This window comes from Castor canadensis, chromosome 8 (genome assembly GCF_047511655.1).
Source record: "Castor canadensis chromosome 8, mCasCan1.hap1v2, whole genome shotgun sequence".
Lineage (NCBI taxonomy): Eukaryota > Metazoa > Chordata > Mammalia > Rodentia > Castoridae > Castor > Castor canadensis.
Window position 1 is genome coordinate 109,196,402 of NC_133393.1, and position 14,779 is coordinate 109,211,180.

General features: G+C 40.8%; 1 long non-coding RNA gene across 5 annotated transcripts in view; it reads right to left on the minus strand.

Moving 5' to 3' along the window:
• Positions 1–455: 455 nt before the first annotated feature.
• Positions 456–14,779, minus strand: part of LOC141425796 (uncharacterized) — a 56,560-nt gene continuing 42,236 nt past the window's right edge. For 2 of the 5 annotated variants that reach the window (XR_012450900.1, XR_012450898.1), the window contains one exon: positions 457–2,179. This is a non-coding gene — a long non-coding RNA (uncharacterized lncRNA). Of the gene's footprint in view, positions 2,180–14,779 lie in introns of all 5 variants that reach the window. The other 3 variants (XR_012450899.1, XR_012450901.1, XR_012450902.1) reach the window with 2 other exon arrangements.

Genomic DNA, 14,779 nt, shown 5'->3' on the forward strand with positions numbered 1-14,779 from the left:
TTTGCCTGAACTGCACCAAGAGACTGGCCTTGAAAACAACGCTCCTCAGTTTGCGCGTGTGTGGTTTCCTTGCTTGGTAAGAGCACAGGAGGCATTCAGAAAGGGCATGTTATTTTCCCTCTCCCCTGTCCCCAAGCAGGCTCCACAGTGGGAAAGAACCCATCTCAACCCCCCACCCCCATTCATGAGACACCAAGTACCTCTTCAGTGTCCATGACTAGCCTTTGGAATTCAGGTCTCCCCTGTGGGAATGGCAGCAAGATGTGCAACCTGTGAATGTGTTTCATTTGTGCTCAAGATGATAGGAAATGGCTGGGTGCCTATGGCTCAGACTTGTAATCCTGCCTACTTAGGAGGCAGAAATCAGGAGGATCACAATTCGAAGCCAGCCCCGGCAAATAGTTCAAGAGACCCTAACTTGAAAAAACCCATCACAAAAAAATAAAAGGGCTGGAGGAGTGGCTCAAGGTGTTGGCCCCGAGTTAAAAAAAAAAAAAAAAAAAAAACACACAAAGCACCACACACACACAAAAAGGATAATAGGAAATACAGCAAGCCCACCTTATTTATTGCTTTTGACCACGCACAGTCAAAAAAAAAAAAGAAATTCCTGGTATTCATTATACAGCTCAGTGAATGTGGAGAAGCTTTTGGTCCTGTGTTCTCATCAGTTGTGTTTAAATGGTTGTGTGATCTGCTAAGCATTTCCCTGCCGTAAATTTTGTGAAAATCTGACCCAAAAAAGCAAATAGTACCCAAAAGGCAAGGTCAAAGTTATGATGATCCTCCCAAGCCAAAAAGGTTCCCTAATGTGTTTAATTGAAGTGTAAAAGTGAGAATTTGTGATTTGTTAAAAGGCAGTATGTCTTTAGTGAATGTTGGGCAGTGCCACGGGAAAAAAAAAGAATCAACCATCTGCACTACAGCACTGAACTCTATGCATCCTGAGCATTTGTGGGGTTTCCTCGCTGGCTGTCCCTTGGAACCACATACCACTGGATAGCAAGGTTCTACTGTATGTACATTATAATCATCGAGGGAGTCAATTCAAAATACACCCTTCTCATCTCCTCCAAGTCTATATCAGAGTAGTAGAGGGGAAGGAGCCAGGGAAGGCAAAGCACCCCCACACTAATGAGTCCTCATTAATATAATGCATAGAAGCAGTGAGTCAAATCTGAGTAGAAACTGATGGATTGGCAATGATGAATTATCTTTTATTCAAAAGATAACTATTGAGCTAGAATGCTATACTCAGCAGTAGAGAATAGAGAGATAAATAAAATATGATTTTTACCTTCTGGGGCAATTTAGCTGGCAAGATGGATTTGAAAACAAATCAATTTTAATGAAGTGAGATAAGGGATGATTTAGCATTAAGTTTGTTCTTCATCATGTTTCCTTAAAATGCAATAAATCTAAATGATTACTCAGGACTATGAGACTATTTAATAAATGCTGTATTTAAAACATATAAAGTTATTATAAATGAACAGCCTCAGGAATGTTCCTTTTAGGTCTGTATTTTGTGAAGGATTCTTCATAGCCAGGTAATGTGAAGTGAGGTGGGAAAATCTTCCAAACAGAAACCACCTGTGGTGGACTTGTCTTCTCCACCATAACTGAATTACCATCCTACCAAGTTGCTCTCATGGTCATGGAAACATGACATGGCTAGACACAAAAGAGGTCAAGTGAATTTTCAAGAGAAATTGAGCCCACAAATTTCAACATTGACAGGGACCTTAGAAAACATTCTTTTCCAGTCTGTTCCTTTTACTGATAACACATCTGAAGCCAAGTTTAAGCGATTTGCTCAAGGTCACATAGCTAGTTACAGCGGCAGAGGCAGAGAGCTCAGGGCCTCCTGATTTCCCCAGTTCTACATTGCACATGGCATCTTGAATTAGCTGCAGATGTTTTTTGTAGAAAGAAAATAGGCTGTTAAAAAAATCCTTCTCAATCCATCCATATTGTAAGATCTGATCAAACAACAGACTGTTGAAAAAGAGAAAAGTGGCAGGCTAAGAGAGGTATATTAGGAAGTGTTTGGCATTCTAACTGTCCCCACACACCCTAGGACCCTTGGCTACAAAGAGGATACGCTGGCAGTCTGGGTACACTTCCTCTCACATCATGTGTGGTCTAATGCTGACTTCCTGGTCTCGGTTGCTTTTTCCTGCAAGGAAAGTCATAAAAACAAATCAGAACTCAGTGAATGTCACTATAAAAACCCACCTTCAAATGAGGACAGCCCTTGTTTAGCACCCAATAAACCAACACACACACACACACACACACACACACACACACACACACACGTCCATAAGAACAGAGCAAATTTCTCACTGATTCCCTTCCTCTAATTGGTGGTGGCTGAACAGCCTGTGTGGTCAGGTTGTACTCACTAGAGCAATTCATCTTACATTCCAAACTCAGCATTAAATATCAATTTTTGTCATGCTCCTCAAAGTGACACAAACTATACTCTGTAAAATATTCCACAGGCTGACATCTGCTTTCCTTTCCTCATCTCGCTAAAGAAGGTGATCATAAACAGAGCTTCAAGAAATTTCTCATACAGCTGTTTCCATTATGCCATTCCACTTCTAGTTTCAGTCCTCAGGGAATTTTCTACCATCTGTTTATATTTGTGTTATGTAAGAAATAAATCCTCTTAATTTAAAAACAAATAATGTGTGGTGGCGAAGTTATAGGCACAATATAAATCTCACCAAATTAATCCTGTTCACTTAAATCTTCCAAGGGTGGCTTCGATTTCTTCCATTCTGTTGACATTATAGAGCCATCAGTAACAGCCAACAATGTAAGAGGGTTTATGTTCACTTTTTTTCAAGTCCCTCATTGAAAATGGATAGAATTTCTTGCATTTGCTTCACAAAGGGGGTCTTTTAAAGGAAACTCTTTTTAAAAATTAGACAAAACAAATGCTTCCTACTTTAGAAAAAGCATTTGTGATTCTGGAGCATAGCTCTATTACTGGAACAACAACGAAGTCAACCAGTCTCTCGCAACTCAGCACCAGGAAAAGCTGAGCCCTGGAGGTTATCTAACATGTCTTTATATCACAGCCTCACAACGCAGGACTGGTTGTGGGGCAGGCTCCCAAAGTGGCAGTGAAAACATTGGTTCTGGATCCACAGTGATCTGGAGTCTAATCCAGGCCCACCAATTATTACTTCTGTGAGAAGTTACTTTTTGCCTAAAGGTAAAATGGAGATAATTATTTTGCTTTCTTCATAGGAGCACAGTGAAGATTAATGAAGATAATTCACATAAAAATGCCTAGCTCAGGTCCTGGCAAATAGCAAGTGTGCAGTAAGTGGTTAGTTGATAAGTGAGTTGACCTAAAAGCAGATGTCAGGGAGCTACACTTGGAGGTGAACAAAAGTAAACCCGTCAATGGGAACCCAAGGAAGAATTCTCATCCCGGGTCGGTCCGATAAGTGGCAGGACAGGCCCCACTCATCCAAATTAGCCAAAAGGTTTCTGGCTAATCTTAAGAGTTACTTAATCCATAACAAAATAATTGAACACTCTTTGTTTCTCTTGGCAAAATCATGATTTGCAAAATCCTATTTGGCAAAAGAAAATATCCACAGTTCTTTTCTTCTTTATTTTTTTTTAAGAAAATTCTTTAACACAATGTGGATTACATAGAGCTCCAAGAGTCCTTTCAAGTAAAAATATTCCACGTCTCTAACAGCATTCTATATTGGCATGGAGACTATGACAGAAGGAACATGCCAGAGCTTTGGGGTCAGACAGACCTGAGTGTAAGCCTGGCTGCCACCTGTTAGACTTAATGCAAGATGGTCAAGACCCATTGTCTCTTTGGGACTCTGTTTTCTTATCTGCATAAATGCAAATAGGAATACCTACCTTACAGCCTTGTGGTGAGCATTCAATGACAGTCTTACATGTAAATGTGCCTAGCTGGCTCTAGGCAGGATAGCTCATGATAAATGAGAGAATCTCAACCGTCCTCTCCAAAGTCACAGCTCTCCCAGGAGAGCTCCTCCTTAGGGTGTTAGAATTGTGGGTGGGGTTTCGCCATTTGAGCGTTCCTTGTGGGATATATTACCTAAACAGCCTCTCTGGAATTTGTTTGAAGAGGAAAGGGAATGAGAGAAGAAGAAAGTGGCAGAAAACTATGGGCTGGAATTGTGGTACTGCTTTTGGATGCTTTCAGGACATCAAGCTGTCCTGTATGCATCCATTCACCCACCCATTCAATAAATAGTTTTTGAACTCAAATTCTGTGTTAGTATTGGGTTTGCAGCTAGGGATATGACAGTGAAAAATAAACAGCCTCTGCCCTTCAGAGTTCACAGTCTACTGGGAGAGACAGAGTAATGCACAGGCAATTAAAATATAGTCCCAAAGAGTGAAGTGCAAAATGTCATCGGCATGGTGAGAACAAGACTTGCTTCCTGCAGAGGCAATTAACTTGCACTGCTTTAAATTTATTTAGTGATGAGTAGGGAAAAACAAAATTTTAAACTACTTTTTAAAGAAAAATATAAAGCTGGGTGTGGTGGTGTTTGCCTGTAATCCTAGCCCTCAGGAAGCTGAAGCAGGAGGATCATGAGTTCGAGGCCAGCCTGGGTTACATAGCAAGAGCCCAGCTCAAAATAAGTTAATAAATAATAAATAAAATTAAAATATGATGAACACTGCATATCCATTACACTGTTTAAAAAATAAAATACTACTTCTATGATTTGAATATAAGTAGTATCCTCCAAAGATTCACGTGTAAAAGACAAGGTCCCCACTGTGGTGTTATTGAGAATTGGTAAATTAGGAAGTGGTGCCTCATAAGGACTTAGGTCCTTAAGTCATTGGGAACATACCTTTAAAGAGGTTTGTGGGACCCTAGTAACTCTCTCTCTCTCTTTCCCTCTCTCTCTCTGTCCCTCTCTTTCTCTCTCTCTCTACTTCCTGGCCAGAGATGTAAGCAATTTCTTCCACCACATGCTCCTGAAATGATGTGCCACCCTTGCCAGAGGCTCAAAGAATGGGGCCACTGATCTTGGACTGGAACTTCCAGATCCATGAGCCAAAATAAACCCATTTTCATTATAAGTTAATTGCCTCAGGTGTTTCATTACCTAATGCAATTAACAATCTAGTTGAAATTTCCTACATGGTCTTTCTCATTCATGTCATCATGCTTTTTACTACATAGGAATGTACACCATGTAATTAATTGTATAACATTTTTTGAGTGAAACAAATTCTCTATTGATAAAAGCTGAATTTAGGGACATTTATTTAACTAAGTCACTTCCACTGAACATAGAAGAAGTTGACTAACTGAAAGTCAAAGAACTCAAAGTTCTGCCAGGTGCTGGTGACTCATGCCTGTAATCTTTGCTACTCAGGAGAGAGAGATCTGGAGGATTGTGGTTTGAAGCCAGCCCCGGGGAAATAATTTGCAAGACCCTATCTCAAAGAAATCCACCACCAAAAAGGGCTTCTGGAGTGGCTCAAGCTGTAGGCCCTGAGTTCTACCCCAGTTTGCTGGATTTTTGCTTATTTGTTTTGCTTTTGTTTGGTTGTACTGAGATTTGAACTCAAGGCTTCATGCTTGCTAGGCAAGCATCCTACCACTTGAGCCACTCCCCTATCCTGTTTTTGCTTTAATTTGTTTGTCAGATAGGGTCAGGGTCTTGCACTTTTGCCATGGCTGGCCTCAGACAGCAGTCCTCCTACATCTAGCAGGTAACAGATTAAATCACTTACTCACTGTGAATGTCAGTATCCTCTATAGTTATTCAGTTTCACAATTTCCACTGACTTGACTGCTATTGCATAAGCACACTGTAAAAATATCTGATAGAAACAGGTTTGTGATAAAGAGAACAGTTACTTTTTAAAATAGTCCACTCAAGAATGTTACTTGCTTCAGTGGACCTGAGACTAATTCTCACCTCCAGTTACGTAAGTTGGTTGGGTTTCTCATGATGTTTGGATCATCACAGACAGGCACCTGGAAACTCATACTATGACAGCACAGAAAGTGGGTCCCACCTGGACAGGAGGCTTAGAGATAGATGCCCCCACTGCTGGATAAAATGCAAAGGATTGATGGAAAGTACCAAACCAACAGTTAGAGGTAGGGAGGAGTAAAAGCACTATTTCAGGCATAACAAAGAAGGATTTGAAGTGTGCATGGCACATTTTAACTAATCCACTAATTATAACTATATGTGGTATTGCTATGAATTAGAATCTGAGATGAAAACTGACAAGACGTAGACCAGAGGAGCCAGGTAGCACAGGAGAACCTTCATTCGAGCATCTTCCACACTACAGAATACATTTATGGAAAATAGAGTGTGTGAAGGTGCTGAGAAACCTGTGCCTGTAAGTGATAAATCAATGCAAATTTGAATGCATTAAAACTCTCAGCATAATTTTCCCTAATATCCCCTCTAGATCATCACAGTTTTCATTTATCCTGTCCGTCATTTACTCAATGATGGAGTAAAATTCTCAAACCTGAGCATGTTTGAGCACCTAAACTCGCCTCCATGGCAAGACCGATGCAATGGTGTGCTCCTGCTCCTCTCTGAGAGGGTGTCCTGTTTCACTGTGACAGGAAAATGTACTAAATGCAGCACTGGAGCACCACATCACAGGACATGGGACTCCTGTAACCAAGGATACTAGTCAGAATGACTTGAAGACCAGCTTGCTTTCATTTCTGGGGCAGGATGGAGTTTGCCCCTTCAGGGTTTGGGATCTTTTACTTGAGACAATGAGCCCAAAGTTTGCCTGGAAAAGTCAGGGAGCAGGAGTCAGAGAAGAGACAGGGTGGACATAGGGAGCAGCTCAGAGCTGGGCAGTCTTCTTGAGGCAGATGCTCAAAGGCCAGCCCCAGTCAGGAGACTTTGTCCAGTTTTAGACCTGCTACTCAAGGTCTGAACAGAAACTGGATCCCTAAATGTGGATCATGTGACCATGTGGTAGGTAGCTAGACATCTTTTTAATAATCTAGATGGGAATTAGCTAGATAATCCAACTATCCAAAACGAAGCAAGGGAAACAAGACCTGGAAATATCCCCCAGAGAGAAGCAGGTCCCTGTAGTCCTTGGGGGTGTTTAGGGGAGGAAATGCCGAAGTAGAGCCACATGGGTTATTAAGAGACTGGAGTGCAGGGGACTCAACATGATACCACCAGAGTGCTGGCCTGGTGTCTACTTCCTGGACTCTTGTAACAGTAGGAAGCCGCATGGTCTGTACACAGGGTAGATGGTAAATTGTCCCCTACCTTCCAAGACATAAACACACAATATTAACTGCTCAGAGATGTGCAGTCAACCGGGAAAAGTAAATGGTTCAGAGGCCACCAAGACTTGACCTGGGTGAGGATATTTACAGATCTAAAATATGTTAATTCAATGCAGAAAGTAGAGTCTGTCCTTGACTTTCCTGTATACACACACTTTTATATATCACAAGACACTCAAACCACTGTATGAATGTGCCTTCCTTACTTCAGCTGACCAGCAGACACTTGGAGCACCACAAGGTGGCACTGTCTGCCATCCAGTAGTTCAATGCATCAAATGTGGACCTCATTTCTCTGCTATTACTGAAATCATTTACACAATTTATTGCCTCATTTGCTTGTTATCTTATAAAGTGAGAAAAAAACTGGAAGGTGCCATGAAGGAAAGAATCCGCTGAAGGTTCAAGTGTCTAGACCCATTTGCAGTTATATAAAAACTTTGTGAAATACTGAACTGTCATTCTTATTTATAATTTCAATCCCTTGTGAAGTTCCAATGGTATAAGTCAGCATCCCTAACTGCAACCAACTGACAAAATTATATCCTGTCACCTACAAGGTCAGACACTGGACCATGGGAAACTCATCAGGTTACTTTCACTTTTGTGTCTCTTGGTAGATTTCCGGTTGCATAACTCTCATTTTTAGTACTGTGTGCTCTTCCATTTCAAGTTCTTCACAAGAATTAAAACTTTTATGGAGTACAGAATGTAGCATTTTGAAGGCCTTTGTGCTCTACTTCCGGGGGACCAAGAAGAGGGGAGTGAATGTCATGTTAGCAGGACCAAGGTTAACTAGGACAGGAGTGAGGATGAACCCAAGGAAGAACCCTTGAATAGCAGCCCAAAATGTGGAACAGAAAGATCCAAAGCAAACACCAAACCAAGGAACTGGATGAGGATCTCAAGTGAAAGGCAAGGGCAAACTTTGGGAATGGAACAGAGGCTAGCGTGGAGAGAAGCTAACGAGTGGGACCTGGATAATACTCACTAACACAGGTGGATTTTTGTTCCTCACCTTGGTGAATTGGCAGGTATTTGGGATGTTTATCAGGCTGGGTTGAAGCCATAAAAATCAAGATAGACAAATTCCTGGTTCATCATTGTTCCCATTGGTTATGTTGGAGAGTGGAGACACTGTAAACATTGAACTCTAATTGAGAGCATCATGAGGCTAGATGAAGGTTACGAACTCACAAATGACTCTGAGCTTTTATTCCTCTGGGTTTGGAGATGCCAGCTGATCTTCATTCTCCCTAAGTGTACACTGTGTGTCCTTCTCCAGTTTTTGACTGTATAAAAGGTTTGGCTGCCCGTATCAATGAGTTGAAAGGTCCAACTTAGAAATAAGGAAGAGAAAATTTGCAACAGCTATGGTTTTGGTCTACTTAAGGCACTCCTTCCCTCTTCTCTAGATTCCAACACCATCACCCCTTCCTCTGGGGAAATGCTCTGTGCAAATGAATTTCTGTGGGGCTGACAACATTTGCCTTCTTTGAACACTTGGCTGCCCACAAGTGCATGGTTAATGATGTGCCTATGAGTACTGCACACCCTGGCCATATAACTGACCCAATGCACCTGATTGAAGGTAGACAGACTCCTTCCCTGGAAGATTCTGAATTGTAGATCAAGGATGATCTTTCTTTTTCCTTAGATGGAAATCTAGAAGAAGGTATATTAGTAAACTTCCCATAATTATAAACAGATACCTGAGGCAATTAATTTACAGGGAGAAAAGTTTTATTTTGGTTCATAGTTCTGGAGGTTCAGTCCAGGATCAATGGCTCCATTCTTTGGACCATTAGTGAAGGAAGGCACATCATGATACAGGAATGTGGAGCAAACTGGTCACTTCATGAGCCAGGAAGCAGAGAGAGAGAGGAAGGAGCCAGGGCCACCTTCACTGGCATGCCCTTCAAAAGGTCCCACAGGACCCTGGAGACCAAACTTTTAACATGTGGAAATTTGAAGACCACTCCTCCAAGCCACAGCAGGACGTGACCCTAAAATGGTTGGCAGTCACTTCTTCCATTGTGGCTGACACTGGTTACATGGTCCAAATCCCCTTTCAATGAAGGACTTGCCCCAGTTGCTAGAAGTACTTTTGGCAGACAGCTTTTGGCCATCAACCCAGGGATTGCCTCAGCTAAGAGAGCCTCCTTGTCCAAGGTCACTCCCTTCTGTAGCTGACTCATATCCAAAGATTGATTGACACACATGTGTAAAGGTCTGGCCATCTCAGTCCCATTCAGGACTACTTCGAAGGATCATTTTAACATCATATTTCCTTATGAGGTCATCCTAGGATGTTGCTGGGTGTGCATCACAGCTTGAAGTCTTACTTCTTGCTTATCCATTCTACAGGCATCATCTTAAGGGCACACAATAAATATACTAAGGACAAACTCTATTTGAGGGTCTTCTTTCCAGAGAAAGAAGAAAGAATGAACTTGAAAGAATGAAGCCAGCATGCAAAGACAAACAAAGACTAGTAAGGGAAAGCCAGAGAGCTGGAGAAGTGGCTGGATGCAGTTGCCCAGAGGCCAGCTCAAATCCTGACATCCTGTGGTTTGACTGTGTAAGCCAGTTGATTTGCATTTTTAAATGTTTTGTTTCAAAGCCAATTTGAGCTGCCTTTCTGACACTGGGAGCAGAAAGTTCTGGCTAATGCAAAGATCATCTAAACAAATTGCATAGATTCTTTTTAAATATTGGTTAAAAAGATTGCCCCTCAATTTACAAGACTTATGGAGGTACTTGCACGATAGTGCAATACAGGTTACTTAACTTGTTTTGCCTTGGATTATCTGTAAAAATGGATACTATTACCTACCAACTGGATTGTTATGAGGATTAAATGAATTAATACATGGACCAGGTACTCTTCTAAGAATAGCTGGCCCATAAATTGTTGCAAGAGGAATCTTTCCCTTCCTTTAGTTATAATTGGTGGTGCTCATGCAAATTCTGAAGTTAGGGAAATTCCTTTGTTACTTTGTGGGCTGATGATACATACCGTGGTACAAGGCGCTAAAGATTATTTACTGTACATCTAGGGTTGCAGGCTAGATGATTAGAGGAACAAGCGAGCAGCCCAAATGTCTCCATTTGGGTAGACATAACCAGGCTTTGGGTAGAAATACCCAAAGTACAGTGGAGAGTGGTGGGATCTGTGACAAAATGGAAAACATACACCTTGTCAAAAGTGGGTGACCAAGAGCACAGCTTCTTGTTTTCACATGCAAATAAGGATTTGTTATTGTCAAACATGACTTTTTAAGAAAAAAAAATTGGACTTTTATGCAAAACATTATATTTTTGCAATATGGGCAAAAAAAAATACAAAAAAAATGAGGACAAAACCACAACCAGCCTGAAGCTTCAGTTGTGTAATATTTATAAAGTAGTACATTATGTAACAGAATTTTTTCCTAAAATATTTGAAAATACTGTATGTGACTGGATTTTACAAAATAGTATTGATGAGCTTACAATGAGAAGCAGCAATCCTCTGCTCCACCCTTTCCACGTCCCATTCCAAAAGTCATATTTTCCAAAATAATACCACTTCTCCTTGATTTATCAATTATACACATGTGAGAAATTATCCAATTCGTGTCATGAGATATGAAGATTTAACTCCCATGTTAGAGAAGTGACTCAGTAGAAGAACGCTTGCCAGGCAAATGAGGCCCTGGGTTCATCCCCCAGCACCCACCTCCTTCTCCCCCACCACACAAATAGCTTAGTTATAGTTAATTGTATTTTTTTTGTTTCAACCATAGACAACTTCAACTTTTCCACAATTATCTAATTTCTTTCTATAATACTAGTGAAAGTTGAATCGTGCAGGATTCAGTCAAAACCACAAGTTATTTATCAAATGTATTTAATATGAACACTTCAACTATATATAATCTTTAACTGTGCACAACATTTTTAACTGAAAGGATAAAAAAGTGGGTAAAAACAGAATTTCTCAACCTTGATACTAATGCTATATTGGGTCAAATAATCCTTTGTTGTGGTAGCCGTCCTGTGCACTGTGGGATGTTCAGTGGCATCTCTGTTCTCTACCCAATAGATAACAGGAATATTCCTCTCACTTCCTCTGAATTGTGACAACAAAAATCTCTCTTCAGTTCTTGCCAAATGTCCCCTGGGAAGCAAATTTGTCCTGGTCAAGATCCACTGCCTTAAAGGATCACAAAGGCGGCAACAGTAGGGGGGCAGCTATTAACTCTAGCACTGGAGAGAACAAAAACAGAAGAGGCTGGAATTATTTAAACTTAGAATGTAGAGGGAACATTTAACACCTCAGACCACTGCTGGTGCTGGGGTCATTGCAGGAGTCATGATGAAGCTGGTTCTGCAGGTGTTGAGAAAACTGCAAACTGAATTCCACTGCAGTCAGAAAAAAGAACCGCAGCTTAGTGGGGAGAGACAGCTTTGCAGGTAAGCAGCTCTCAGGAACTGGGAGCAGAGAGAAGCAGGTCAGCCACCTTCCTCAAGTGCCCCTAGAGGCACAGCCTAGCAGGGTGCCAGCTGCCTACACTTGGTTCCACTCACTGGCTCACATATGAGGCTCTGTACTAAGGACTTTTGGGTATTATCCCATGTGATTCTCAAACTTTAATGTGCCTTACTAATCACAAGGAATCTGGGACAAAATTGAAAAAATATGCAAGAATAATGGAAGGTCATGGCAAGAAGTTTGAACTTATTCCTGTGGACAGTAGGGAATCATTGAAAGGTTTAAGCAGTTAAACATTTACAGACAACATATGGATAGTGTTTCCTGGTGGCTAATCTTGTCCATTGTGAATTAGTCCTTATGGGTTTGTGCTCTGTGAAACCTTATTTCCATTCTTTTTTTTTTTTTTTTTGTGGTACTGGGGATTGAACTCAGGGCCTCATGCATGCAAGGCAAACACTAAACCACTAAGCTATATCCCCAGCCCTCCTTATTTCCATTCTTGAGGACATTTCTCTTAAACCCTTCCATGCTGTTGTCCCCATCAGGGTCAGAGTTTCCTTGCTCTTAGCTCTCTCTCGGTGCTTGCCAAATATGACTTTTTGTCCTTGTTGTTGTTTAAATGTCTATTTACCTCACTAGACTGCTAATGTTGTGACAGAATTGTGTTTTATTGATCTTTGTTTGCCCACAGTCTATTGTAATAAGTGTTCCTTAAAGGCTCAATGGAAGGATGAACAGCAAGAAGGCAAGAAGAAATAAAAATAAAAATGTACTAAGAAACACATACCTCCCAGTAGTAGAATGATATCTTGAATGAAAAAGAAATATTTTCAAAATATAGACCAGAATTATACCGTTAACGCAAGTGAACCCTCTTTTTAACTACACATGGATATTTTATAACAGTAAATTACTCTGGATGGGTGAAAAATCTAGACTATAGAGGCAAACTTGTTACATGATAAAAAAATTCATTAAAATTATAGGATGCTACCAATGTTGTGTTAATTTAATTCCTTGAAAGACATGTTACCCATGACATCCTCCCAAGTCCACACAGAAATAATTCTGAGTCGCAGGTGAAAACTGAATTGCTGCATTTGTAAGCTCCTCGGCTCAGTTCTTCCTTTCCTATTGTATTTGAGTTTTCTCCCTTGCTGGACCTCAGGCTTGATCTCCCCAGCTCAGTGGATGAGTTGGTCTCCAGCCTCCTACTTTGACTTTTCCCTCACTGTTGTCTTCTTTCTTCCCCACAGCTCAGTAGTTCTGAGCACCCTCCTGGCTCCCTGGCTCCTGCTTTCTACCTCATTATCCCAGGCCCTCTGTGGCACCCGAACAATTCAAGCAGCCAGTAGGTTAAAATGTCATGTTGAGAAAAGCATAGCTTTGGAGTCAAGTATATTACTCAATCCCACTCTGCCACTTTCTTAACTCAGTGACCTTGGAAAAGTTACCCAACTTCACTTGTTTTCTGTATCTTCTTCTCTAAAGTGGTCAATAATGCCCTCATTTGGGGGACTGTTATAAAAATTTATATACATGTTACATGTAAAATAAAAAGAGTAATGCCTGGTTTTGGGGTGGGCTTCTGGAAACTGACTCCCAGAGGGAGCTTTGTGAGCAGGCATTTTATTAGGGGGTGACCTTGGGATCAGCAGAATGGAGGAATGAAGAAATAGGAGTGGGCTGAGCGAGATCTGAACAATACAGTCACTCATCACTCCAGTAAGTCTAGAGGACCAATGAACTTCACTCGGCTTAAATCAGTGGGTGAGTTGCCCTGTCAACAGCCTTTGACACCTCTGGTCGTTCCTCTTCCTGGAACAAATTTTTCCCTCATTAGGCTTCTAGAAGCATTCTCAGTCTCCCTGACTTGCTTTACTTTGTCCTCATAGTCCTTATCACATTCAAATACTGTATATACCATAAATTATTTATTTATTATACATTATTTGTCTCCTATGTTTTGCTCACTGAATTCCAGTACATACAATAGAGTCTGGCACATAGTGGAGATTAATATTTTATATCACTTGTTATTACTATTAGTGGTGGTGGTGGTGGTGTGTGTGTGAGTGTGTGTGTGAGTGTGTGTGTGTGTGTGTGGTGCTGGGGCTGAAACCCAGGGCCTCATACAAGTTAAGCAGGTGCTTTATCACTGAGTTACATCTCCAACCCTAACAAGTATTATTGTATGAATGATGAACTAGTTATGCAATTATACTTAACCATTAAATTTTTCATGTAATTATTTTTCAGAACCCATAATTTCAATATTTTGTGGCATCTTTCAATACTAACCACTATTATCAGCTCCTACTACTTCTATTAACCCATTGTCACTGCACTGAAAAAAAAATCACACGATCCCCTTCTGCAGATTTCAAAGTAACCACATCCTTTCCGAACTCACACAAGGAAAACTTCCTATCTGTATGTAAATATTGTCTGAATTACAGGTCACAAAACCAGCCTATGTGAGTCCAGCACTGAACCAATATGGCCTCCCGTGGGGTTGTGGGATCAGATTGCCATGGTAACCTCTACTTTCATCTTCTCTGAGCTTAATTGTTCAGTTCTAAAACTGCATGCTCTGCAGGCCTCAGCTGGCGGGAAACTAAGTGATAGTGCTATTATTCATAATTATTTGCTAATGATAATTTATCTTTAGAAATATGAGATAACATAGAAAAAGAAGGATTTTTAAAGGGGGCTTTTCATTCCACCTAATACTGCTTTAAGTATTGGCACTGGTTTTACATGTTGTAGGAACATTCTCTTTATTTTCCTGGTCCACAGATGTGCTACCCCCCATCGCACACCTCTATCTTTCAATCACTTGTGTTTCAAGATGAGCGCTCACTCAACTTGACTTCTTGGTCTTGGCCTTTAGGAGACTCAATCACAGGAAAAAGTTGTGAGAGAATATATAACTGATGTAATATAAGTTGTGGGAAGGGAAAGGCCTAGTAATTAAA